A 26,273-nucleotide genomic window follows, 5' to 3' on the forward strand; every position below is an offset into this window, starting at 1 on the left:
AAGCTATTGGCTGTCTACAAAGTAAAACCTAGAAAGTCTGTCTTAAATATTTGAAGCTTTTTCCATTAAATACAGATCTCACAAGTCCATAAAACCACAAGTCTCCCATTATCAGTATAGCAATAAACAACAAGTGTATCTGACCTCTTTGTCCTCGGCCTCTTACATTTGTTCCAATGAAGCTCAACATAAGCTCGAGGAACAGCACCTCATCTTTCGTTCAGGCACTTTACAACCTTCTGGACTCAACACTGATTTCAATAACTTCAGATCATAATCACTGCTCCCATTTTTTCGGTCAGCTAGTGCTGGTAATGGTTCTGCTGCTGCCATTTACAACTGCTACTGATCAATCTTTTGTTTCTTAACCTGTCCCATTACCACCCTCCTTGCCTTGAACCATCATCCCTTTTGTCATTTAATCACTCTTACCCTCCACCCTATTATAGAACTTCCCTTTTGTTCTTTCCTCCTCCGCCCCCACCCCCCCTTTCCCTGGCTCTGTACTTGCTTAAAAACTTTAACTCTTTAACATCTTCCAGTTCTGACGAAAGGTCTTCGACCTGAAACGTTAACTCTGTTTCTTTCTCCACAGATGCTGCCTGACTTGCTGAGCTTCTCCAGCACTTTTTGTTTTTATAACAACCAGTGTATGTTTCGTTTTGCGGGTAAGGGCATTTTTCTCTAAATTATTTTTTTTTTAAAACTACATTCTTTACTCAACAATACACTGAGCCTGGGGGCTGAATGGAGTGAAGGACAGAACGAGTGTTCACTGCTGTGCTGCAACACATTGATTGCAGTTGAACCCAAAATGCACCCTTGTTGCCAAAACAGAGTAACTGCATAGTGTGTGGAGTACCCTCATCTTTTTCACTGTAGAAGTGCTGTTTACCAATGATCTTCTGGCTGCTGGGTATTAGCAATGATTAACAGCATTGTGTACACTTGCATTATGAAGCAATAATGTTAGAGTTCTGTTGTGTAAGGAATTACTTGAATGTTTATGCAATGCGTTTGCCATTTAGGATATTCAATAACATTCGGATATTAAACTATTCTGGAAAAATAGTCTCATATTCTATACATGTTTTGGTAATTCCTTCACCAGGATCGATTTATAAAAGTCAGATCAATTCAATAAGGTTCCCTCCCAGGCTTTCCTATGCATAAAAACCATCAGTGTTTTAAACTGACAGTCAGTACTTCAACCAATGTGTCAGCTTGTCAGTGTTTCACAAGAAAAATGAGATCTTTCATTGGGGTTGGAGGTTATTAGTCTCAAACAATCAGATCAATTGGAGGGTGGGACTGGAGCCTGTCAAAAGCAAATGTTACTTTCTGCCACTGTTGGTTGAATGCAAATTTGAGGTAGGAGTTTTAAAATAAACTGATGATGAACATATATTTTCAACAGGTTGCAACTACTTTTTTTGAGATGAGGGATGTCTCCTCAATGTCAATACATTAACTGATTTCATATTTGAGTACTTCTGTCATTGTACTTTGCAGAATTGTCAGGGTTTGGAAATAAAATTGGGAGTGGGGTTAGATTGGTGATGAGTTACACTTAATTTATTTAAAAATTGCACTGACTCTCCCATAGAATCATAGAATCATAGAAGTTTACAACATGGAAACAGGCCCTTCGGCCCAACATGTCCATGTCGCCCAGTTTATACCACTAAGCTAGTCCCAGTTGCCTGCACTTGGCCCATATCCCTCTATACCCATCTTACCCATGTAACTGTCCAAATGCTAACTGTCCAAGTGCTGTTTACCAATGATCTTCTGGCTGCTGGGTATTAGCAATGATTAACAGCATTGTGTACACTTGCACTATTTTTCCAGAATAGTTTAATATCCATAGTTAGGATTTTTACTACAGCATATAATTGTGATATGTAGGTCAGACCTTTGGCCTATTTTAATGAGTTGTAGTTTTTTTTTTTTTTTATTCGTTCATGGGATGTGGGCGTCGCTGACGAGGCCAGCATTTATTGCCCATCCCTAATTGCCCTCGAGAAGGTGGTGGTGAGCCGCCTTCTTGAACCGCTGCAGTCCGTGTGGTATTCTTATTCTGACTTTTCGTTGCGAGATTTTACAACTGAGTGGCTTGCTAGGCCATTTCAGAGGGCAATTAAGAATCAACCACATTGCTGTAGTGCATGGTTATGTTCTGTAACTTTTATGGATATTTTCAGTTTGTTTATTTGCTTGTGGTGGAGGTTGCTTTGTTAGAGTGTAGTAACCATCCATTTTAGAGCAGTTACCATCCATACAAATTGTAAGCAGTGACATTAAGATTCAGTAAGATTGCAAACCCCAGACTGGAAACACTCGGTTGGTCAGCTGAGAACACAAAATTCAGCTTCCCGTGACTCTTCCAGGACTTTTGTTTTTCGAAAAACTGTATAATTACAGTGTGTAATGATTCTTATTTTCAATGCAAGAAAACAAAACCTTTTTGACTGGGTCAAAGGAGAAAAGTAGATCAGAAATTTCTTTTAAATGTATTAAAGCCTTCATGAAATAGTGGATAGAGGAATGTTATACGAACCAATTAAGCATTTATTTGGTATTATTGGCAACAGTAGTTTCCAGCCTTATGTTTGTGTTTTAAAAACAGAAAATGTTTGAGAGGTACAGCAAGTTGATCAGCATCCAAACAGGAAAAGACAGATCTGTTTGACAATTCGCCAAAACTCGCTTCTAAGGTTTTGCTTCAATGATACTGATTCACTTTTATTCCCCCTGAAGCTACTTAAAAATATATTTTTTTAAATTTAAAACAGCTTACCCTCAATCCCTGTCTGTCTCTGGGCTGTAATGTGGTCTAAGACAGAGACTGATGTGGTCTAAGACAGGGATGGATGTGCCAGTGAGCCACATATAATGCTGGTTGAAACTATTGTGGGTGCATGTTGTAAGAGGTTTCAGTTCACAGATTAAGATGGTATTACTGGGGTTAGATTTTCAATGAAAGACCAGGACCATGTAAAATTGCACTAAAGTCCCTACAATTGCTTTTATTTGCAGAAAATTGTTTTTTGCTTGAAAGATGGAATTACAGTAAACTTCAAAATACATAAATCATATTTTGGGAGTGGGGTCACGTCTAAAGACCCCTCTTGATAATAAATCTTAAACCTTCTGGCCACATACTCCCCTTCAGTAATTTCTAAATTCGTCATTACTATAAACTGTGCATGTTCTTTTCTCCTGTGATAGGAGTGCTGGAATAGGTCTTCCTGTAGCTCAGGATGTGATATGTCTGTGCCCTGCTGTACTTTCAGTCTATCTCCTTGTCTTCATAATTCTCAAGGCTTATGTTCAGGCCTGTTTTTGCACTGTTGATGTTTTGCTAGTTTGCTTTTCTGCAATCTGTCTCATGCTGCTCATCTAAACAAATTAATCCTGGTGAAAATTATTTCTGCAGAGATCTTGGTATAATTGTTTCTGGCTTCCAAAGAACAATTTGTAACCTCATTCCAGCCAAAATCCGTTTCAGGAAATGCCAAGCAATTATCAAATCACCCGTGACTGGCTCAGCTGTTGAAATACTGCCTTGTCTCATTTCTGCAGTTTTTGGTTTTAGCCACAATTTTGGTTAAACTTACTGGTTCTACTATTTTTCACCTCAAGTATTTCCTCACAAGTTAAACAATCATTTCAGTCTCAGATATCCATTGGTTATACCTCCACTATTAAAAATGTCACACAATCCGGGAGGGTTGGTAACCCTAAGTTTGAGGTTGGTAGGATGTGCTCAAAGTGCGTACTGCAAAGTTTATATGTATATTGTTTCTCCCTATAATTAAGATTTATGGTCCATTAAACTGAACGGAGAGATCAGCGCAAAGAAGGCACTTTGCGCACAAGCAGCATTGGAAGGTGGGAATTCATGCGAGGACTGGCTGGCTGTCACAGCCTCTCATCACCCTCGTTGGCTCGTTCTTTTTTAATTTCCCTGCCCACGGGCTACTGTTTACTTGTCCCTTTTTAATTCTGATGCATTGGATTTACTGCTTTATTTTGATTCCATTTGCTGAGCAGTCTCTCTCTCTCTTTTATTTACTGTTAAACTGGTGAATGGTTATTTCACCCCCATCCAACCCAATGCAGCAGAAATCTCTGGGAGTGCAGATTTCAGTCGGCACTTCAAGGACATTCAGTGAGTGATTGTCTCTAGTGTTGCGGGAGTGAGGTGCATTGAGTAGAGTCTGGGTAACCCATTTCCTGAGCTGTTTTTTCGGTAACTGTTGAACATTTTTTCTTTATCAAGAGAGAAGCTTTCACGGTTCCAAATCCTTTTCCCCTCACATTCACTGTCTTTCTTTCACATTCCCAGTATTTTCCCCTCACATTCCCTGTATTTTTCATCACTTCTCAATGCCACCCTTTGCCTTTGCCATTATCCTGGTCCTTCCTCTATCCTTTCCTGTCAATCAATTGCCCCCACAAGACCAATCTGGTCCAGTTCCCTTTTCAGGACTCTGTGTGGGTAATTTAAATATTTGTGGCAATATTTCCCAGGTGTTCTCCCTCTCAAGTCTGAGGCACGCAGGCACAAAGTTTTGCTTTTCTCCCAGGTTACTAGCCCGGGAGAGCAACCATCAATTCCAGGAGACTCAGTTAACAACCCTACATGTGAACCTTTTACTGAGGGTGTGGCAAGCTGTTCTGTTTCACCTGACATGCATTTTATAGCAGGGTCACAATAACAATTCATTGAGGGAAGGAAACTGGCAGATTATTTCCCCTCCATTCCCCCAATCCAAGGACATAAGGGGCAATTGTTGCCCCACCCTCTCCCTCCCCATGTCTTGGCTGAAATCAGCAAATTCATTACACACTTGGGCCCCGATATTACCAGGGCGGCGGGATGGCAGCGGCGGGGGGGTGGGGGGAAACGACTGGGCGCGTGGGTAACCCGCCCAGTGAAATCCGTCCGTTCCCCACGCGATCGTGGATAAACTGAAGCCACTTAACGCATCACAAGCTGTCAGCTGGAGGAGCCCTATTTAAAGGGGCAGTCCTCCAATGCTGCTCCTGCAGCAAAGAACCAGAATTATAGAATGGAGCAGCCCAGGGGAAAGGCTGCTCCCAGATTTACTGATGCCTCACTCCAGGTCTTACCGGATGGGGTGAGGAGGAGGAGGGATATTTTCTACCCAGTGGATGGGAGGAAGTGGCCTGTCTCTGCCACCAAGAAAGCCTGGCTCGAGGTGGCAGAGGAGGTCACTAGCAGCAGCAACGTGTCCCGCATATAGATTCAATGCAGGAAGCGCTTCAGTGACCTAACTAGGTCAGCCAAAGTGAGTACACTTACTCATTCTCCTACACTCCAACTTCCACATCACCACTCCCACCCCACAACTCATTCTGTACATGCCAACGCTACTCTATCACATCACTCCTCACACCCACTCAAAGCTCATCCTCAACTTACCTGCACTTACTCACCTCCCCAGTAGTCATCCCACCACTACCACTCAACCCAATCGTCATACAATGTCATGGCTCTGTCTCATACCCTCTGATCCATCTCTTTCACGGTCAGCCTCACCCAAACCAATGCATCCAGCAGTTGCCACGTCACCATCCCTTACTCACGCCTCTCTACTTTCTCCCCTTATAGAAGAAGAGAGCCCAGAATGCACGGGAGAGGGCGAAGACCGGAGGGGGTCCGCAACATCAGGTCGTCCTCACGAATGCGAAGCAGGAGGCTCTCGAATTGAGCCGCACCCTCGAGTGCCTGTCCGTCGGGGACGTCGAGACTGCCACCCGACAAACGGCTGGTGACAGAACTTTAACATTCAGCACTCACAATAGCAAATGATGTTAACATGCCTTGCCATCTTCAGCACCTCAACATCTGTCATCATGCTTAATATTGCCTTCTGTTCACTTACAGGGCCTTCAGCGACCGCCGTGACTGTGGAGGGCGATTCCTCAGAGGACCCGCTGGCCTCTAAGGGAGCATCGACACATCTGACCGAGCCATCCACCAGCGCAGATACACACACCTCGGTGGGTCCCCGTCCTCACTTAGTTGGGATCGCACATGGTGAGTCACCACACACGTGAGCACAAGCAGACACTGGTGGCAGGGGCAGCTGTGGAGAGTCCGCGTCAGTGGGAGCACTCTTCTCCAGGCTCTGCTCAGCTGGACACAGATGCTGAACCCTGGGGGCCATCCTTTAAAAGGAGAATGATTGAGGGGCAGCAGCACATTTGCAAGGTGCTGGAACAGGTGCCACGGGCACTCTCCACAATCGCGCAGAGGATGGAGGAGTCCAACTCCTGCATAAGTGGAATGGTGGCACAGGTACAGGAGGGAATCTCTGAGATACTGTCATGAGGACGTGAGGGCATCTCTGAGATAGTGTCTTGGGTAAGTGCGTGAATGTCTGCGATGGAGGGAAGGCTAGCCTCCATCGAGCTTCAAGCACAGCTCACCAATGAGTCCATTGAAGCCCTGACAACGGCCCTTCGGACTCAGGGTGAGCAACATTCTGCCACCTTAAACAGGCAGGCAGATACACTAGCACTGGCCTTACAAGGTTTCACACATGTCCTCCAAACTGTCATCCAGCAGGGTGGTAGGAGTGATGTGGGCCTGGCCCAGGAGAGGGATCATGGCGAAAGGGGACATGGAAGTGGGGACGCCACTTAAAGCGCTCTCACGTCTCACCCGTTGCCCCCCTCCCAACCAGCACCCGCAATGCTGCCTCCTCTCCAGGTGGTCGAGTCTGCCCCTGCACAGGTGCAGCTGGAGCAATCTTTGAAGGGGCCCTCACAGGCACCGAAATGCAGAGGGCTTAGGCCCAAAGCATCTTATCGGTCAGAGCATGAACAAGAGCAACCTGCCACTACCTCTGCTGCAGCCACTGGGGAAGCACCATGTAGGAGTACTCGTAAGCATAAGGCAAAGATTTTGTGAGCACAAAGGGGATGCTGGTGGGAGTACTGCATGCGGGAGCTGCGCACGCACCCGAACGCGTCATTAGGGAACCCGGAAGTGAGCGGGTTGGAGCCGGGCTCCGAACCCGCTCCGGGATTCCGCCATTTTCGGAGCCCCCCCGCTCCCAACGTACCCGCTTGGCCATCTGAAAATCGGTCCCTTGGAATTAAACCTGGGACCTTCCTGATCTGTATGGCTCAGTACCACTCCTTGCATTTACCCATTTGTTTCATAAATCAAATAAATCTTAACTCAGGGCTTATCACTCATGACTTATGTAGTCAGTTTCATGAGTGGAATATAGCTGTTATTTGTAATTGATGCATGAATTTGAATATAAAAATTTGGAGACATTCCTTTAACACCAGTAAGTACTTTATTATTGCTTTAATTAACTGGTTAGATCTAGACTGAAATTAGTCAGTAAGATGTTAGCAGCAGCTGCTTAAAAGTGCTGTATTTAAAGTTGAAACCATATATTAAAACTAGCTATTTTCCCTTTATTGTTTGATGCTGGATTATTAGGAACCCAAACAATGATTTAACAAGAGCAACACAGAATTCAAACAGTCACTGCTCAGGACTTTTACTGCAACCAGCTGGAAGACAAAAATGGCCTCATGTCCTCTTCTCTCGTGATACTTTCACTGTGAGTATATTTGCATAATAAAAGATGTTATCATATTATTGTAGCTATTGCTAACCTCAGGGACTTGCAGAACTTTTGATTTAAATTTTTATATACCGCAAAGGTCATCTAACCCCATCTATTTGAAAGCATGCATTATTTTAGGTTCTCTGCCTTGTTCCTATTTTTTGTGCACTTCAACTGCTTGCTCATTATCATGGTCAATTCTTTATCCTTTGTTTCTCTCACATTTCCAGCATGGCTCCATCTAGGAATGAAAAGAATGGCTGAGCTTGAGAAAAGCAAGAGGGGTGAAAACAATTTGACTATTTAATATGCCAGTAGAGCCAAGATTAATATTTTCTGGAATATTGCACAGCTGATATGTTTCTAAGTAGTTAGTAAATACTTTCTAAGCATTAATGTTTAGAACTCAGCAATATAAACTAAATGGTTTTAAAGGGGGTGCAAGAACAGAGAGAGCAGGGGTTCATATACACAAATCTTTGAAGGTGGCAGGACAAGTTGATAAGGCTGTTAAAAAAGCATATGATATCCTTGGCTTTATAAATAGAGGCATAGAGTACAAAAACAAGAAATTTAGGCTAACCCTTTATAAATCACTGGTTATGCCTCAATTGGAGTATTGTGTCCCATTCTGGGCACCATACTTTAGGAAGGATGTTAAGGCCTTGGAGAGGGTGCATGATGAGATTTACTAGGATAGTACTAGGGATGAGGGACTTAAGTTATCTGGTGAGACTGGAGAAACTGGGGTTGTTCTCCTTAGTTCAGAGAAGGTTAAGGGGAGATTCAGAATTATGAAGAGCTTTGATAGAGTGGATAGTGAGAAACTATTTCCATTGGCAAAAGGGTCGGTAATCAGTGGACACAGATTTAAGATAATTGGCAAAAGAACCAGTCTTATTCTGGTGAAAAGTAATTCTTTTTGCAAAAGGTGACGTGCCTGTTCTGAAAGATTTTTTTTAAGAAGTATTTCAAAGGGCTAATACTGCAACCAACTGATTAAAAACAATCCATTACCCTGCTTCACTCTTCATAATGGTTTACTTGTTGAATAAAGAGTCTGCTGAATTCTCTTTTAAGGAATTTCTTTATTAAGAGTTTTAAAAATGATAAAGGTGCATCTTTGAAGTAATTAACTTGAAAGTTTCAAGACAGTTTTTGATAATCAAATGAGTGTCTACTGCAGACTAGACTCATTAGTCTCCACCCTTTCAGTAAATAGCTGCCCAGAGCCTGCCTGAATATTTACCATTTAAAAGTCCCTTATAGCATTTAAAAGCAGGATAACATGCTATTCAAACTGCAGCAGTAATCACAGGATTTTAAGTTGTTTGTTTTAGATTTTCTGGATGTTTGAGATTTTGTTTGCTGTTATTTCAATATCCTGTTTACTGAATGTTACCTATCATCATCTACGGTTTGCCTTGATGACAAGATACAGCGCTCATATCACCTAGCAGGTGTGATAATCACCCATTGATCAATAAGGCCACTGACTAGCAGTTCAGACATCATGGGATGGCTATAGTTTAGATCTTTAATTCTGCCTGCCTTCCTGTCCCATTCCACCCCGACCTGCCTCTCAATCCCAGAATAAACAAAAAGATTTCCGATGAAGGATGCAATCCTGAAACATCAATTTGTTGGCTCTCTTCACAGATGCTGACTGTCCTACATTTTCTGTTTTAGTTTCAGATTTCCAGCATCTGCAGCTTTTTGGTTTTTATTCCCCTCCCCCCCCCCCCCCATATCAACTTTCTCTATTCCCATAACAAAATTTCACTTTGCAGGGATGGCTGTAACTAGGAAAATTCTCAATAGCATCCACTGACACTTGCTGATAGAATGAGAGCGGTAGCGAGGAAAGATTTACGGGAGCAGATTGGACGGGAGGCAAATCAATTGGTCAGGACGGGGACTAAGAATCTTCAGGGGGACCAGTCATTAAAGATTCTAGCACTGAGGATCAGAGCCAGGCAATAGGAATCAGAGTAAATATGTGGAATAAATTCCTACCTTCTGTAGGCACCTCAGAATCTGAGGCAGCAGGGATTTGAAAATGAGGAAAATAAAGAACAGAGGAGGGGAGTGAAAGAAACGATTGAGGAGGAAGGAATAGAGATAATTAAACAGAAATAACAGCACAGAGTCAGAAAACAGACAGGAGATACAAGAGGAAAGCAATGTAAAGGTAGAATCATGTTAGAAATATTAGATTGGCATATTTGCATCCATATACACACAAAAATACTTGTACACATGGAGGACACAATGGCATAATTGGTAATGCATTGTCATAATATTACTCATTTCATCTACCCCTAGAATATTTTCAACTTTTACACGAAACAAAAGAAATTAAAAATATAAAGCTGAAAAAGCCCCCCAAATTTCCGTGCGTGTGTGTGTGCGTGTGTGTGTGCGTGTGCGTGTGTGTGTGAGAAAGAGAGGTGGGTAATAAAAGCTCCTGCTTTTTGTATGATGTTGTGTATGACAAATACTACCAGTCACTGAAAACGTCGTTCAAGCCCTGAAGCTACTGACTTCAACCAGAGCATCAGGCACAACACAGAGTGGTAGGGAGGTACTGAAATGAGACATTTTTGAGTCACTTTTCAAAAACCCCAGCCGCTCATGAAAATGTGAGCAAACACCCACCAACCTTCCTATCCACAGTGACCAGCTCAGGAGGATGTGACGAGGAGAAAAATTGTAAATAAAAGTTTTCTAATTCCCGGCAGAAAACCCCAATAGTTCACATGGTAAAATAGCTTTATCACTGTATTTTTGCTGTAGATACATTAACAAAATATATAATTACCCAATCTACAAAAATAATTTTTGATATTTGGATGGAATGTTCATGTTTGGGCAAATGGTAAATCATATAAAGAATTAAATGTTGACATTTTTATGGTTTTATTCCTTCACTGTTGAGATTATAATAAAGTGCTGCAGGAAGAAACTAATTAAATTCAAGTTCCCAAACATTGTTAACCATTCCAAAAAGCTGATCAGACCATTGGGAAACTCCCCTCCTGATAGTGACCTGCACTACTTCTCCTTAATCAATAGAGGGCAATGTTTCACTAAAAGCTGCAACACTAGGGACCTGTCCAAATACTCTGGTAACCATGGTAGCATGGGATGTTTGTACATGTAAACAAGATCAGTGCTCCAGAACACCAGGGCAAGTCCCATATGGCCTACACACCCTGTAATTCAGTAACATTTGTTAATGCTATATTTCATACGTTTTGCTAGAAATCAAAACTACTCATAACATTCCCAGTGCTCAAAACTGTAATTTAAATTATAAATGTGTTACATTGTCTACAGTTATTTTAAATACCTTGAATTTGGCAGCTGAGAATATTCTGTCACTGTGTTTTAAAGTCCAAACTATTTATAGGACGAGAGGGTGATTTGAAAGTATGCAACTCTTGACTTCAGTAAACACTTTGCATGTGGGAAATTGGAATGCACTTTTGGATGTGCTAGGTCAGTAAGGCTAGCTGCTTGTCCCTGTTTGTCTCCACATACACAGAGGGAGGAGAACGGTGGCAGGGAGATTAAACAGAAAATGCTGGAAACACTCAGCAGGTCAGGCAGCATCTGTGTAGAGGGAAACATAGGGTTAATATTTCTTGGCTCTACAACAGTTCAATATTAAGTTGTGGATGAGCCAAAACATCTCTAGCTTAACATTGCCAAAACAAACGTAAACTATCCTACTGGTCTTCCACCGGAAACATCAGCTTCACTTCAAATTGCTTGTTATTGGGAGGAGAAGGAGTTTCTGGACCCCTGTGTACATTCAGTTCGCATTCACTGATTCTCAATGTTTAGTTTGCATCTGCAACAAACCCAAGTTGATCCCAATTAACTTGGTCAATCTCAACAGGTCTTTGGTGTTCCTTTGTATAATTTTAAAAAAAATTTCTTAAACCTCAACTTTAACTGAACACATTTCACAGTGTCTACAGAAATGAAACAGGAAAAATTATGCTTATAGAAGAGAACTTTTTTTTTGCTGTAAAGATACCAGCAAAGAAAATTTAATTTATCATCAGTTTAATACGGCTTATTCTGCAGACCTTCGACTCCATTTAGCTGAATAGGAAGTTGTGTTTTGGTTCACATTGTTTTCAATGAGGAAGTTAATGGGTGTGTCACAAAGAAACATTTCAGAGGGTTATGATGTAATGACATTTCACAAGGGTTGTGAGTAATACAATTAAGGATCAAACCAGAATGTTTGGGAAATTGTTTGAGAGCAAAACACCTTTTTAATACATGGGATCACATTCATGCAGAGAAACACGAGCTGCTAAACTCAAATGTCTGACTTCTCTACCTTCTTTGTGTTGTGTACTCTGATCCCCCACTACCACTGTAATATATACAACATTGTTACTAAAAATGTAAGTGATATACAAAACTTACTGCACTTACAATATTTTCAGCTGTTAAAAATGCACACTCAGCTAATTTGATGAACAAATGAGTACATTTTGTACAAGTCGTTGAAGAGCAAATGTACAGTAGAAATGAAATTGTAAATAACAAGAGAATAAATCTATTGCAAGGCCACCACAGCAAAACTCATAGAGGAATTGTAATGGCCCTTCCATTTTGTTCTGGATTTAACCATCAGGTGATGCACAGACTGATGAGTAGGGTTTTGCAGTTGTCAATGCATTAATGGTACAATTCCTACACAAACCAGCACTGAGAAATGCAATGTATCATGTCCAAATGTGTACATTTTGAAGACTATAAGTTACAAATTCGTCTCTAACACGGTTTGACACGATGTACAGACGATGGTATTAGCTGTTAGCTAAAGCAGATACAGTTTTAGCTGTTTAATATCGTCATCAGATGTCACCTGGCAAGGACTGGTTTCTGTGCGGAAATGTTTTTGGATGCCAACATTAACCATAATACAGAGCCTCCTAGAACTGAAAGACACTGTTCTATTACATTTGTAACTGCACTAAATAGACTTTTTGTTAGAATTGCAGCACAAAAAGAACAATTCTTTACCCCCCCCAACCCAAAATTAGTAGCAACACAGATTCCTGCTCCATTGCTCAGCATTTGGACGCATACACAATGATGGATTAAGGTAGTGATTTACCAACACTGTTTGCAATCAATGCTTCCTGGTGCTTCAGGTACCAGGGCATGATTTTATCTCGGAACCAGTTACCCCGGAGATATTCGCGTGGGGAACCCGGAAACCAATTGAGTGCGTCGCAATCTGCAATCGCAACTCGATTGAAGGTGAGTATTTGTGCTCACGAGTTTCCCACGCGCCAGACAGCCTGATTGACAGGCTGGTTGCCTGTCAGAAGGGAAAGGAGTGGCGAATCAGAGAGGAGAGCGGGAGGGAGAGAGATTGTGGGACCTGGAAAAAATTGGAGGGCAGGGGGCTGGGGTGGGGGGAAGTGGGGGGACGTGGAGGACATCGGGGGTCCAGCCAGCATCGGCATGGGGGGGGGGGGGTCTGGCCAGCATGGGGACCGGGGGAGTGGGGAGGGTCCAGCATCTGGATCGAGGGGGGTGTCCAGCATCAAGGGAGTACAAGATCAGGGATCAGGGGGGTCCAGAGGATTGGGGGGGAGGTCTAGCATTGGGAGGGTGGGTGAAGCATTCCTGCTCCTCCGAGCCCACAAGCAGTGCAATAAAGGCACTCACCTCATGGATCTGGCCCTTCCTGTCTGCTTTCACCTGATGTGAATCAGAAGCAGTGGGAAACCCAAACAGGTAAGGTACACAAAGAATTAAGTACCTCCCAAGTATTTCAATGAGGTACATTACCCTTTTGACTATCGGCCTGCTGGCTTTAAGTGGGGGCGGGACTTCCTGGTGTCTTTTGTGCACACCATACAAACCTGCCTGGGTCAAACCTGGAAGTGGGCGCGATGGAGCCAGGATGTGGTTCCGCTCCAAAAAGCTGTTATTTTAACCTGCCTCCCGTTCCCAACCCACCCATTCTTGGGGGTTAAAATTACTCCCATGTGTGCATGACTGAAATTCCATGTGTATATGGGCAAGCATGCCGTTATAACTTGTGCACATACTAAAAGAGTTTTTATCTGCGATTGTACACTGGATTGTGGTAGAGGTGACCGCACTGACAAGAAATGCAGTGATTTGCTTCTACCCAAAATTACATTATTGAGAAAAGACAAATGATATTGGACTGAAGGCAAAACAACATACAAAGGGGCTGATATTCATCTCCATTATGCCCCAAATTGTGCACAGATGGGGCGTAATGGAGGGCTACATTCGCAGAGAAACGTTCCGCCTGATGTCCACCTATTTTCAGCCTAATCGGATTTCTCGGTTGGGTCTGGGGCTGGCTTGCAATGCTCTGTTCTGAAACAGGTGAGAGCTTCATCAGCATAGACAAAAGGAGGCAGGAACGTTCTTCATGTAATTTCCTGACACGTAGTCATGTAGGACACCAAATGTAACTCACACTGAGGAAACTTGGTAACCACAGTTGCAAGGGACTGGCAGCTCAGATGGGTGTTCATATTGATGCCACTGAATGGAGGGATAAGTGTTTCTGGGCCATTTATAAGCCATTTTGTTAATTTTTTTTCTGCTGGCACTTAGGCTCCATTTGTTCATTATTTTGCCCCCAGCACCATTACTAGCTCCAAAAGATGTCGCAATGGGAATCCTCCAAGATGACGTGTTTCGACAAAGAGGTTGACCTATGAAAGGATGCCAGATAGGTCAGCCTGCCTGCATTCACAGACAAAGGTGAAATCACTTCACATTGATAGATGTACTGCTGGTGAATGAAGGCTGCTCGCCCCAAAGGAAGCTGGGAGAGTGCAACACTGATGGTGTTGCTGAGATTTGTGAATTCGTCTAAGATATGTGATTGTCTGACTAACCATTATGCTGGATAGTTCCTGAGAAGCATTCCAATCACAACATATCATGCTTTAGGCAGTACTGTATGAAAGAAGACATGCCAGGGTGATCAAGAGCCAGTGTTACCTGATTGTCTAAACCTGCAAAGATGCCACCAACTATTTTTGCAGGTCCTGGGTACATCTACCTGCCAATGATCATGGGGACCAATTTTCTGAGGGCCTGCCGCAGCAGAGAGGCAGATGCAGTGCTGTGCCATCTGCTGCAAGTGGTCCTGGGGCTATCATGCAACATAGAACTGACACATGCAGGAACAGTCATGATCAGCTGTGGCCTGAAACTTGACTCTACCTCCTTGAAGGCACACTGCAATGCTGACCTGTGGAGATGGTATTGTAAACTGCTAGAGGGCTACTCTCCTTGCAAGCATGTCATGCAATGTCATTCGACTTCAGCAGTCATTAATCAGGGGGTCGGATGCTCGGCTGATCCATCACTTGTCTGCAGACTCCTGCCTCATTTAGGATTTCCCTCTCCATTTTTGCCTGCCACTTTTTAATCCTACTTCAGCCTTAGGAAAGTTGGCTAATCTGTTGAGAATTTTTGTCCCCTTGTTGTGACACTCACCTTTCATTGGCCCCATCTCTTTAAATTTCACTCACATGCAATTTTCCTCTCCCACCAGTAGTGTGCTTCCTGGACCCATCTGCATCTACTCCTGGTGCTGTGCATATAATGCAAATGAGTTACAGAGAATTGAATTCTACTAGCACTTGATCTTTTTTAGATGGGATTTGCACCTGTTCTTAAACATTTAGGGGGTAAATTTTCATGGGAGGTCTCCTGCTCATCCGCTGTAACTTCCGTGGAAGAGCCACGCAAATCCCGATAACGCCATTTTTCTGGGATTTCTGCAGCTCTTCCGCCAAAGTTATGGGGCTCAATTTTAAAACCGAGCCTGGAAGGGGGCGAGGGGGTCAAATTGAGTCAGGAAACCCATTAGTACGGGTTTCCCGGACGTCCTTACGATTTTGACGTAAGGGCATCTTTTTTTTTGTTGGTTTCCCGTCCGACTGACTGGCCTGATTGACAGGCTGGTCTCAGTTGGACGGGAGACCAGCCAGGGTGAGGACATATTCAGGTAAGCCTGCAGGTAAATCTTTGTTTGTATGGATGAGGGTTGGGGGCATTGATTGGCATGGGTGGGCATTGGTTGGCATGGGTGGGTGTTGGTTGGCATGGGTGGGCATTTGGCACGGGAGTCCTGGCTCATGGGGGATGGGATCGGAGGTCTGTCACGGGGTGGGGGTCGGGATTGGGGGTTATCGTGGGGGTCCGTGATCGTTGAGGGGGAGGATCAGGGGTCGGAGGAGGAGGCTCAGGGTCGGAGGGGGAGGAGCGGGGTCGGGGGGGTTCGTGATCGGGAGGGTCGGGTGTCAGCGATCGGGGGTGGGTGTCCGCGATCGGGGGTCGGATGTCCGCGATCATTGTGGGGGTCGGTGCAGGTAGGCTTGTTGAGCCTGGGGGAAGCACTCCTGCTCCTCCGGGCCCACAAGCTGTGCCATCTAGGCACCTACCTGTTACTCTCAGGCCTTCTCACCTTCTTTCATGAGGGGTAAAACAGAAGGCCCGGGAATCCCAGCCCCCCAGGTATGAAATCGGAAATTCGAGAAAAATGGAGGCCTGAAGCTTCCTTGAAAGGTTTTAAGGCCCCACCCACCTCCTGGGAGCGAGTTGGTCGCCCGCCCCTTTTCCCGCCCCAGTGAAAACCGGAAATGGGTGGGTTGGGGGCGGGTCTGAAATGGTGGCAATTTTCATTGCCCCCCACAACTGCCCCCAACCCACCTGTTTTTTACTTTGAAAATTGAGCTTATGCTGGGGTGGAAATTTTCACAATAGTTTTACTAGATCAGAAATTCTTTCCCACAGCAGAGTTTCATCCCCTGGAGCAGCAGCATCAACAGCATCATCAGCATCATCATCAGAGAGGAGCTGGGAACAGCAGTGATTTCATACGAGATGAATTCCTGTTTCCAGACTGCAGGAATTACTAAGCATAGGCAAGAGATTTCCCCAGACAGGTGGGTGTATGAATGGGGGGGGGAGAAAACAGCAAGCAAAGCAATCTATGTCATTCTTTTGCATAAAGCAGTTGGGAGGGTAGAACTGAGGGAGGTACCAGCAGGAACTGAGCAGTGAGGGGGAGGAAATGCCACCATGAACTAAAGAAGGATGGTACCTGTATGAACTGAGGAAATGGGGAGCAGAGAACCAGCCCGAACTGAGGGAAGAGGTGGAATAGCGGCAGCATGAAGTGAGTGGGAAGGAGAGAAGAGTGTGAAAAATGCCATTGTGCCAGCTTGAACTGAGAGGGGAGAGTTAGAAGAGTGCTGGCATGATCTACAGGGAGGAGGACTGCCACCACACCACTGTGACAACCGTCTAAACAATCGATACAGCGACAGAGAATATCAATTACCCCAATTTCTCCACAAACAGATTAGGGAAGATCATAGCAATTCCTGCCACAATCTTTCATTATTCAATTGATAGAATATTGTGACAAGTTCATGCCCCACTGCACTTTCAGAGTAACTACTTCCTTCTGAGCCTGCCCCCAAGGTCTCGAGCTCTATTTCGCTCCTTGCTTCCCTCGCCTGCTCTAAGTGCTCCAGCTCCAGCTTTAAGTCTTCCCTCCACTGAAGTCTGTCCCAGTGCTTCAGCTCTAGACTGAGGTCAAAAGTTTTAATAGGTTGAAAGGTTTGATCAACTTCAAGACCAGGAGATGAATTGATTTGCCGAGCACTGTTCCTAAGCATTATAGTGGAAAAGCAGCATAATTAGTGCTCTGGAAATCAGCTGATCTTCTGGTTCAGATACTAACTGAATCTGTAGACACTCCTAAAACTCACACTACAGCAGTCCCACTATGTCCTCAACTAAAACGCCAGAAATGCTTCCTGGACCCTCAACTGTAAATAGATTAATGCCACAAAAGCTGCCCCTTCCTTCCATATTTGACCTTAGGCCTTAACCTACTCCCTTCCTACTTCAGCATTCTGCCTGGGAACTTGCTCTACTCTCTCTCCATTCCAACTTTGGGCCCTGCTGCACATTCTCTTTGCACCAGCTTTGAGCCTCAAGCCCTGCTGCATTTCCTGCTGCTGATTCCAGGCTCTAAGCCCAGCCTGCTATATTTCCAAACAATAATATTTTGGCTCTTATTTTACCCCAGCCTTTAAAAAGGCAAAAATTCAGTGAATCGGTAAAGAAACATCTATAGAATCCATAAGGACAATGAGAGACATACAAAAGAGAGCAGAGACAGAGGGAAAGACAGACTTACAGAAAGTGAGAAAAAATGTTGGAATCAGACAGGCAGGGAGATGACAATGAAAGTATGTGGCAGCCATACAGAAAAGGAGCCACATTTAAACAGAGAGAATGCATTTTAGACACTTACAGGGAACAAAAATATTTTTTGCCTGTGAGCAACACCACAGAAGATGATCTAGTTGGGATTTGAAATCCAAATATTACAATTGGTCTAGAGATGGGACCATCAACCAGGATTCCTGCTTCTAATCTCTATCAAGTGAGTTATTTTGGTCACCTGTCCTAATATCTCCTTATGGGACTCGTTGTCAAATTTTGTCTGATAACGCTCCTGTGAAGCACCTTGGGATGTTTTATTACATTAAATGCTCTATATAAGTGCATGTTGTTGTTGTTGTTGTTGTTGTGTGCACATGGATGAAGTCAACATCTCATTTAGCTGTGCTGCTCCCTCACTGTCAAGTAGCCTGTCAAAAACCTATACATGAAGAATAGTCATTTAAATGAGGTATTGGAGAACTGCCGGAACCATAGAACTTAACATTGGTCAGCACGTTGAGGAGAGGAGGAACATTAAACCGAGAAACTGGGCAAACTGAAGATAGCAAAATAATGTTCTAAGATCTTACAGGGCGTTACGCTCGATTCTTTAAAAATGCACCAAAATGCAGCTTTGAGAACAATAAGTGACAAGGGTGTTCGGAAGTTACCTGTTTAAATGAATAGAACCTGATTGCAAATAATAGTGTCAACTATTCTGACATTGGCAGGTTCCCAGCTGAGTTTAATTTTTATTGCAAACAATAAATTAACATAGTATAAAATGTGACAACCTTTGTTGAGTTGCTGAAATCAGAGTAATTGTTCTGTACCACTCCATCTTTATCTCAACAACTTGCACAAGCAGCATCTGCTTAGCTCTGGTAGGAGATTGTGCCTTGACAGCTGTAAATGCTGATGTAACTTGTTCAAGCTATGTTAATTCTGTATGTACACTACATAAACTGCACCTCAGAGAATGTTTGCGTTTTGTGGACCATGGCACCACTTTGGCTATGAAAAAAATGAGAATGATTACAGCACCAATGCACTGACTTCATTGGAAATAACAATCTGGAGAGATGTAAAGCATACTGCCGATTCACTATCACCCGTTTTGCACTATCGCACAAACTCAAAATGACCCCCAACTACTTTAATGCTCATCTGCTGGCCTCCCATCCTCCATAAACTCCAACATGTCTAAAACTCTGCCCCATATATACTGTGCCACTTGCCGATCACCCCAACCTCACTGAGCTGCACTGGCTGCCCATCCTCCAATGCATTAAATTTAAAATCCTTATCTTGTCTATAAATCTCTCCATGTTCTTTCCTCACTCTATCTCTGAAATTTTGTCCAGCACATTCCGAATGGTCTGTTCCTCTGATTCTGGCCTTTTGTGCATCTCCTGGGCCCTTTGCCACACCACTGATGGCACAGGTTTCAACTGCCTCAGTCCTACTTTCTGAAGCTGCCTTCCCTAAAGCTCTCCATCTTTAAAAAATCTTCCCTAAACCCATCTCTTCAACCAAGCTTTCAATCACCCCTCCTAACCTATCTCTTCCATGCTCAGCATTCATTTCCTTGGGACATTTCTTTACATTAAAGGTGATACATAAATGCAAATTGTTGTCATAATATTCGGAAATCACAGATAAGCTTTGCAGATGTTATGGGTAGAAGTTACAGTGGATTTTGAAAGTTACCAATTCAATACTTAGTGTTATTGGCTAGAAACTTTATTAAATTATGCTTGATGTATTTGTTTAAATACATATACAGAAAAGATTCTACAATCCCACTGCATTCTAATGAATGCATCACTAATTCAGGCAGGAGTACAGTATTAAATACAACAGAGTTATTTTTATGTCTATTAAGTTTACTGTGCAATGCATTGGGATAAGAAAATCCTCCATTTATCTATCTTTTAATTTACAATTCCTTAGAGATTTGCAAAGATCACCCACCAAACAATGAGTCATAAAATGCTGTAGGAGAGTGAACTGGCATTTTGCCTCACTAACAAGACTCTGATCTTGCCAATAAAAATATATTAAATATTTGGCTGGGACAAATCAACAGGAAATAACCCAGGGAAAACATATCCTATAAAAGGCAAGCATGGCCAGGACCCATGAGGGTTCCCATAGTGACACCTTTTATTTGGAGGAAGTAAGTGGAATTAAATGAAAAGTTTTATAAGAAATAGGAGCAGGAGTAGGCCATACGGCCCCTCGAACCTACTCCGCCATTCAGTAAGATCATGGCTGAAAAGTTGATCAATGTGAGAATCAGTTCAGCCAGGCAGAGGGGGACAATGATGGGATCCCCTCATATTCCATCCCACCAGCCTCTGCATTTGACATATCATCCTCTGCCATTTTACACCGCCTCCAACACAATCCTACCACCAAACAAATCTTCTACCCTTTCAGCGTTCAGAAGGGAGTATTCCCTCCATGACACCCTCATCCACTCCTCCATCTCCCCTAACACTTGCTATCCTTTCCTGACACCTTCCCATGCAAGTGCAGGAGATGTAACAACTGCCCTTTCACCTCCTCCCTTGCCACCGTCCAGGGTCCCAAACAATACTACCAGGTGAAACAGTAATTTACTTGTACTTCTTCCAACCTAGTATACTGGATTGACTGTTCACAATGTGGTCTCCTCTGCATCGAGAGACCAAATGCAGATTGGGTAATCACTTTGCTGAACACCTCCATTCCACCCATAAGTGCAACCCTAAGCTTCCAATCGCTTGCCTCTTGAATTCTCCATCCCTCTCCACTCTGACCTCTCTGTCCTTGGCCTCTTACACTGTTCCAATGAAACTCAATACAAGCTCGAGGAACAGTATCTTTCTACCAGGTACTTTACATCCCTCTGGCCATAACGTTGACTTTAACAACCTTAGACCTTAACCACAGCTCCCATTTTATCTCAGACAGCAGGTGCTGGTAATGTAGGATAGGTGTACCAGCGATTCCAGGTATGGGGGAGTTTGTGAGTTGGTGCATGGGATTGGGATCCCTTATCAATACCCGACCAGCAAGGTGGTCTGCACCCCTAGTGTCACCTCTCTTTTTCTTCCAACATCCTCCCGGGCTACTGGAGCCTTCTCCGCTTTGCCATATTTTCCGTGCTTCCCTCCCCTTCCGATATTCTGCTGTAACCACTTACACATCCTTTGGGTCACAGATACATGATTAATTTCTCACACTCTTGCCTCCTTTTGTCACATCATTGTCACTTCTGTCAATTAAACATCTCGTCCTCCACCTAATCGCAGACCATCCTTTTATTTTCTCCCCACTCCCATTTCCTTGACTCTTTTCCTCTTTATAAGTTGTTCATCTATAACATCTCCTGGTTCTGATGAAAGGTCATTGACCTGAAAGGTTAAGCCTACCTTCATCTCTCTCCACAGATGCTGCCTGACCTGATGAGTGTTTCCAGCATTTTCTGTTTTTATTTCAGATTTCCAGCATCTGTTATATTTTGCTTTTTGTTTCTGTTTGCAAGCTCAGTGCTCTAAGTTATGTTTGAACTTGGTTTCCTGCCTAAATATCATCCAAAACATCAGCAAATGATGATTTGTTTCAGTATACAAGCTTTGAAGAGAAAAATGGAAAGATACTGAAACACGTTTAATCTTTCACGTGTCACAGAAATATGCGGAGTCCGAAGTATTTAAGGACATTCTTAGCTTGAGCAGTATCAAATGGAGTAATGAAATCCATCTGTTAAAGGGATAGCTTGTCAGGTTCCAGCTGTACAGAGTGGATAAGGAGGGCTACACATTTTTTTGTACAAGCACATTGTCAAGAATGTTTTCATATGCAGGCAGTATTATTTTTAAGGCAGTGCAAGCCAATTGGTTCTGCTCATGACCACCAAAGTGTCAAACAATTGAATAGGTTATAGTCTATAACAAAATGATATCTTCAAGAAAATGGATTCTGTGTTTAATGATCCTTTCAACAATTGTACAGTGCCCTCATATATTTTACTATCCCATCCCCATTTAATCACTGTAATCCACTGCTGCATTCATATCCTCCCTGTGCCCCACTGGTATGCAGCATTGCATGTTGGTGCTGAAAAGCTCTACTCCACTATTCCTAATCCCAAGGGTTTTTGAGGCTAAGAATCCCTTTATTCGCAGCCTGTACCAATATTGCTCTAAAGCCAACTGCACAAAGGAATGCTAAAGCAGCCCATTGTGAGTCCCCCCAACAATTTTTCTCTTTCCATGTGGAGAAGCCTCTAGCTTCCATTTGGTGTCTCCCACAGTGGCATGGCTAAGATTAGTAAATTATTAGCTTGTATAGCACTGAGAGCACTGGCCCATGACTTGCTGCCATTGTATGTTGATGTACCAGCATGCTGTGTGACTATGCACACAGGTGTACTTTATGTAAAATAATGTCAGTACAGCTTGATGTCTGCACTTGCTTCATATTGTAGTGGTGCCCCATTCTCATATCTGAAGAGGTTGATTCTTTCAAGAGAAATATTAAGGAGTTTTGATGGATTTTTTAAAAAATTATTATTCAATGTACCATTTCACATTTGCAATTTTTTGATATGCAAATATTGATGGCAGCAATGCAAAGAAGCAAGATGAAGTTCAATAGCTCTGGAGGTGTAATATGGATTTGTAATGCTTAATCAGAAAAATAAATGCATCACAATGACCACATAAACTGGCTTATACAGTAAGACAGTCACAATTTGTGACAGGGATGGGTGTGTTGACTCCCATTGGGATGGGATTGGTTGGCATTATGAGCCACTTACCATTTTTCTCTCTCACCCCCACAAAGCAATATTTTGGAAATAAGATCAATAAAGGGCTCATAGTTTTAACAATGTTAAAAAGGAACAACAAGACACACGTCCATAAAATATTCAAGGAATGGGTAGGTTAGAATGGTCAAGAATTATCACACCTCCTGTGCCTTGGGTTCATGTCACGCTACACGTAACCCCACCAGCGAAAAAAAGTTATCTGTTTTTAACACAACGGGTCATTCTCTGTCTTTCTCTTCCTTTCGGATGTTTCTCTCTCTCTCTCTCTGTTTGTCTTTTTTGTTCTGGCCGTTTGTGTATTTGGTGGTCCTGTAGGTAACATCACTCTGTCTGAACACTTTGATTGCCTTGACAACGGGCAGTTGGAAAGATTATCTGTAATCACCAGGTATTGTTCTCTGACTATAAATGCGGTAACCTTCCATGGAATCCCACACTTGCTCACCTGACGAAGGAGAAAGCCTCCGAAAGCTTGTGATTTTCAAATAAAACAGTTGGACTATAACCTGGTGTTGTAAGATTCCTTACATTTGTCAACCCCAGTCCATCACCGGCATCTCCACATCATGGCTACTATCGACACCACAAACTACTGGCTCACAGTGGAGAGGATATCCAAGAAGATCGCGCATATAGACACAGACATCAAGTTTTTACAGAGCTGCAAGAAAGCAGACAAGATCCCGAAAGGACTACAGATCACGAACCCACTCAAGTCGACATACAACTCAGATTACGCTGAGAGACTCTGCCGTCGTACCTCTCGCACACTCCGCAACCATCTCGTACACCAACTCTACAGAAGACGCCGCAACCTCGAAACCAAGATAGAGTCCATACTCTCAAACTGTACTCAGGACACAGCAGACCAGCTACGAGACACCACCAAACAGCCACCTACATGAAAACCAAGAGCAGGAAGCTTGAGAAACTCGGCATCACCACCAGCATCAACCAAGCCTCCCCCAATACCACGGTTGCAACCACAGGGAAGTCTATCGTCAATTTATCCGACCACACCCTTCAACCAGACGAAATCGAAGTTCTCAGCCGAGGGCTCAATTTCTGCCCCACCACCAAAATGGACCCCATTGGTCTCGCGGCGGACACAGAGGAATTCATCAGGAGAATGAGACTCCGGGAATTCTTCCACAAATCCCAAGATTTCAGCAGCGAACCCAATGAGACAATCAACGATCCGGAACAGCAGACAGAGGGATCCGAGGTACAGCAACCGAAGAAGAAAGAGTCAAACTGGACTCCTCCGGAGGGTCGCTGCCCTAAGCTTGACATGTATGCTCAAGCTGTCAGGAAATGCGTCAATGCCAGATTCATCAGCCGCACTCACAAGACAGTCCAGAATGTCACCCGAGCACAACGCAACGCCATCGACGCTCTCAAGACCAACCGCAACATCGTCATCAAACCAGCGGACAAAGGAGGAGCCATCGTCATACAGAACAGAACGGACTATTGCAAAGAAGCATACCGACAACTGGACAACCAGGAACACTTCAGACGGTTACCCGCAGATCCGACCAAGGAACACACCCACCAGCTCAACAAACTGATCAAGACCTTCGATCCAGACCTTCAAAGCATCCTACGAGCTCTCATCCCACATACTCCCCGCGTGGGAGACTTCTACTGCCGCCCAAAGATACACAAAGCCAACACACCCAGACGTCCTATCGTATCAGGCAATGGAACCCTGTGTGAGAACCTCTCTGGATACGTCGAGGGCATCCTGAAACCCATCGTACAGGGAACCCCCAGCTTCTGTCGCGACACTACAGACTTCCTACAAAAACTCAGCACCCACGGACCAGTTGAACCAGGAACACTTCTCACCACGATGGACGTCTCGGCACTCTACACCAGTATCCCCCACGATGACGGCATCGCTGCAACAGCATCAGTACTCAACACCAACAATAGCCAATCCCCAGACGCCATCCTACAACTCATCCGCTTCATCCTGGATCACAATGTCTTCACCTTCGACAACCAGTTCTTTACCCAAACACACGGAACAGCCATGGGGACCAAATTCACACCCCAATACGCCAACATTTTCATGCACAAGTTCGAGCACGACTTCTTCACTGCACAGGACCTCCAACCAACGCTATACACCAGATACATCGACGACATTTTCTTCCTATGGACCCATGGCGAAGAATCACTGAAGAGACTACACGATAACATCAACAAATTCCATCCCACCATCAAACTCACCATGGACTACTCCTCAGAATTGGTTTCTTTCTTGGACACACAAATCTCCATCAAAGACGGGCACCTCAGCACCTCACTCTACCGCAAGCCCACGGACAACCTCACGATGCTCCACTTTTCCAGCTCCCACCCTAACCACGTCAAAGAGGCCATCCCCTATGGACAGGCCCTGCAAATACACAGGATCTGCTCAGACGAGGAGGAACGCGATGGACACCTACAGACGCTGAAAGACGTCCTCGTAAGAACGGGATATGACGCTCGACTCGTCGATCGACAGTTCCGACAGGCCACAGCGAAAAATCGCATAGACCTCCTCAGAAGACTAACACGGGACGCAACCAACAGAGTACCCTTCGTCGTCCAGTACTTCCCCGGAGCGGAGAAACTACGCCATGTTCTCCGCAGCCTTCAACATGTCATCGATGACGACGAACACCTCGCTATGGCCATCCCCACACCTCCACTACTCGCCTTCAAACAGCCACCCAACCTCAAACAGACCATCGTTCGCAGCAAATTATCCAGCTTTCAGGAGAACAGCGTCCACGACACCACACAACCCTGCCACGGCAACCTCTGCAAGACATGCCAGATCATCGACACAGACACCAGCATCACACGAGAGGACACCACCCACCAGGTACATGGTTCATACTCCTGTGACTCGGCCAACGTTGTCTACCTCATACGTTGCAGGAAAGGATGCCCCGGAGCATGGTACATTGGCGAGACCATACAGACACTGCGACAACGGATGAACGGACACCGCGCAACAATTGCCAGACAGGAGGGTTCCCTCCCAGTCGGGGAACACTTCAGCAGTCAAGGACATTCAGCCACCGATCTTCGGGTAAGCGTTCTCCAAGGCGGCCTTCAAGACACACGACACGCAAAATCGTCGAACAGAAATTGATAGCCAAGTTCCGCACCCATGAGGACGGCCTCAACCGGGATCTTGGGTTCATGTCACGCTACACGTAACCCCACCAGCGAAAAAAAGTTATCTGTTTTTAACACAACGGGTTATTCTCTGTCTTTCTCTTCCTTTCGGATGTTTCTCTCTCTCTCTGTCTGTCTTTTTTGTTCTGGCCGTTTGTGTATTTGGTGGTCCTGTAGGTAACATCACTCTGTCTGAACACTTTGATTGCCTTGACAACGGGCAGTTGGAAAGATTATCTGTAATCACCAGGTATTGTTCTCTGACTATAAATGCGGTAACCTTCCATGGAATCCCACACTTGCTCACCTGACGAAGGAGAAAGCCTCCGAAAGCTTGTGATTTTCAAATAAAACAGTTAGACTATAACCTGGTG

The 26,273-nt window shown here is 44.1% G+C and overlaps 1 long non-coding RNA gene across 2 annotated transcripts in view; it reads left to right on the forward strand.

Annotated features, from left to right (window-relative positions):
- The first annotated feature begins 592 nt into the window (after positions 1-592).
- Positions 593-26,273, forward strand: part of LOC137333319 (uncharacterized) — a 32,678-nt gene continuing 6,997 nt past the window's right edge. The window contains exons 1-5 of one of the 2 annotated variants that reach the window (XR_010965856.1): positions 593-668; positions 5,642-5,801; positions 5,918-6,070; positions 7,493-7,616; positions 16,455-18,241. This is a non-coding gene — a long non-coding RNA (uncharacterized lncRNA). Of the gene's footprint in view, positions 669-5,641; positions 5,802-5,917; positions 6,071-7,492; positions 7,617-16,454; positions 18,242-26,273 lie in introns of those variants that run through there. The other variant, XR_010965855.1, reaches the window with a different exon arrangement.

The sequence above is a fragment of the Heptranchias perlo genome, chromosome 16 (genome assembly GCF_035084215.1).
Source record: "Heptranchias perlo isolate sHepPer1 chromosome 16, sHepPer1.hap1, whole genome shotgun sequence".
NCBI lineage: Eukaryota > Metazoa > Chordata > Chondrichthyes > Hexanchiformes > Hexanchidae > Heptranchias > Heptranchias perlo.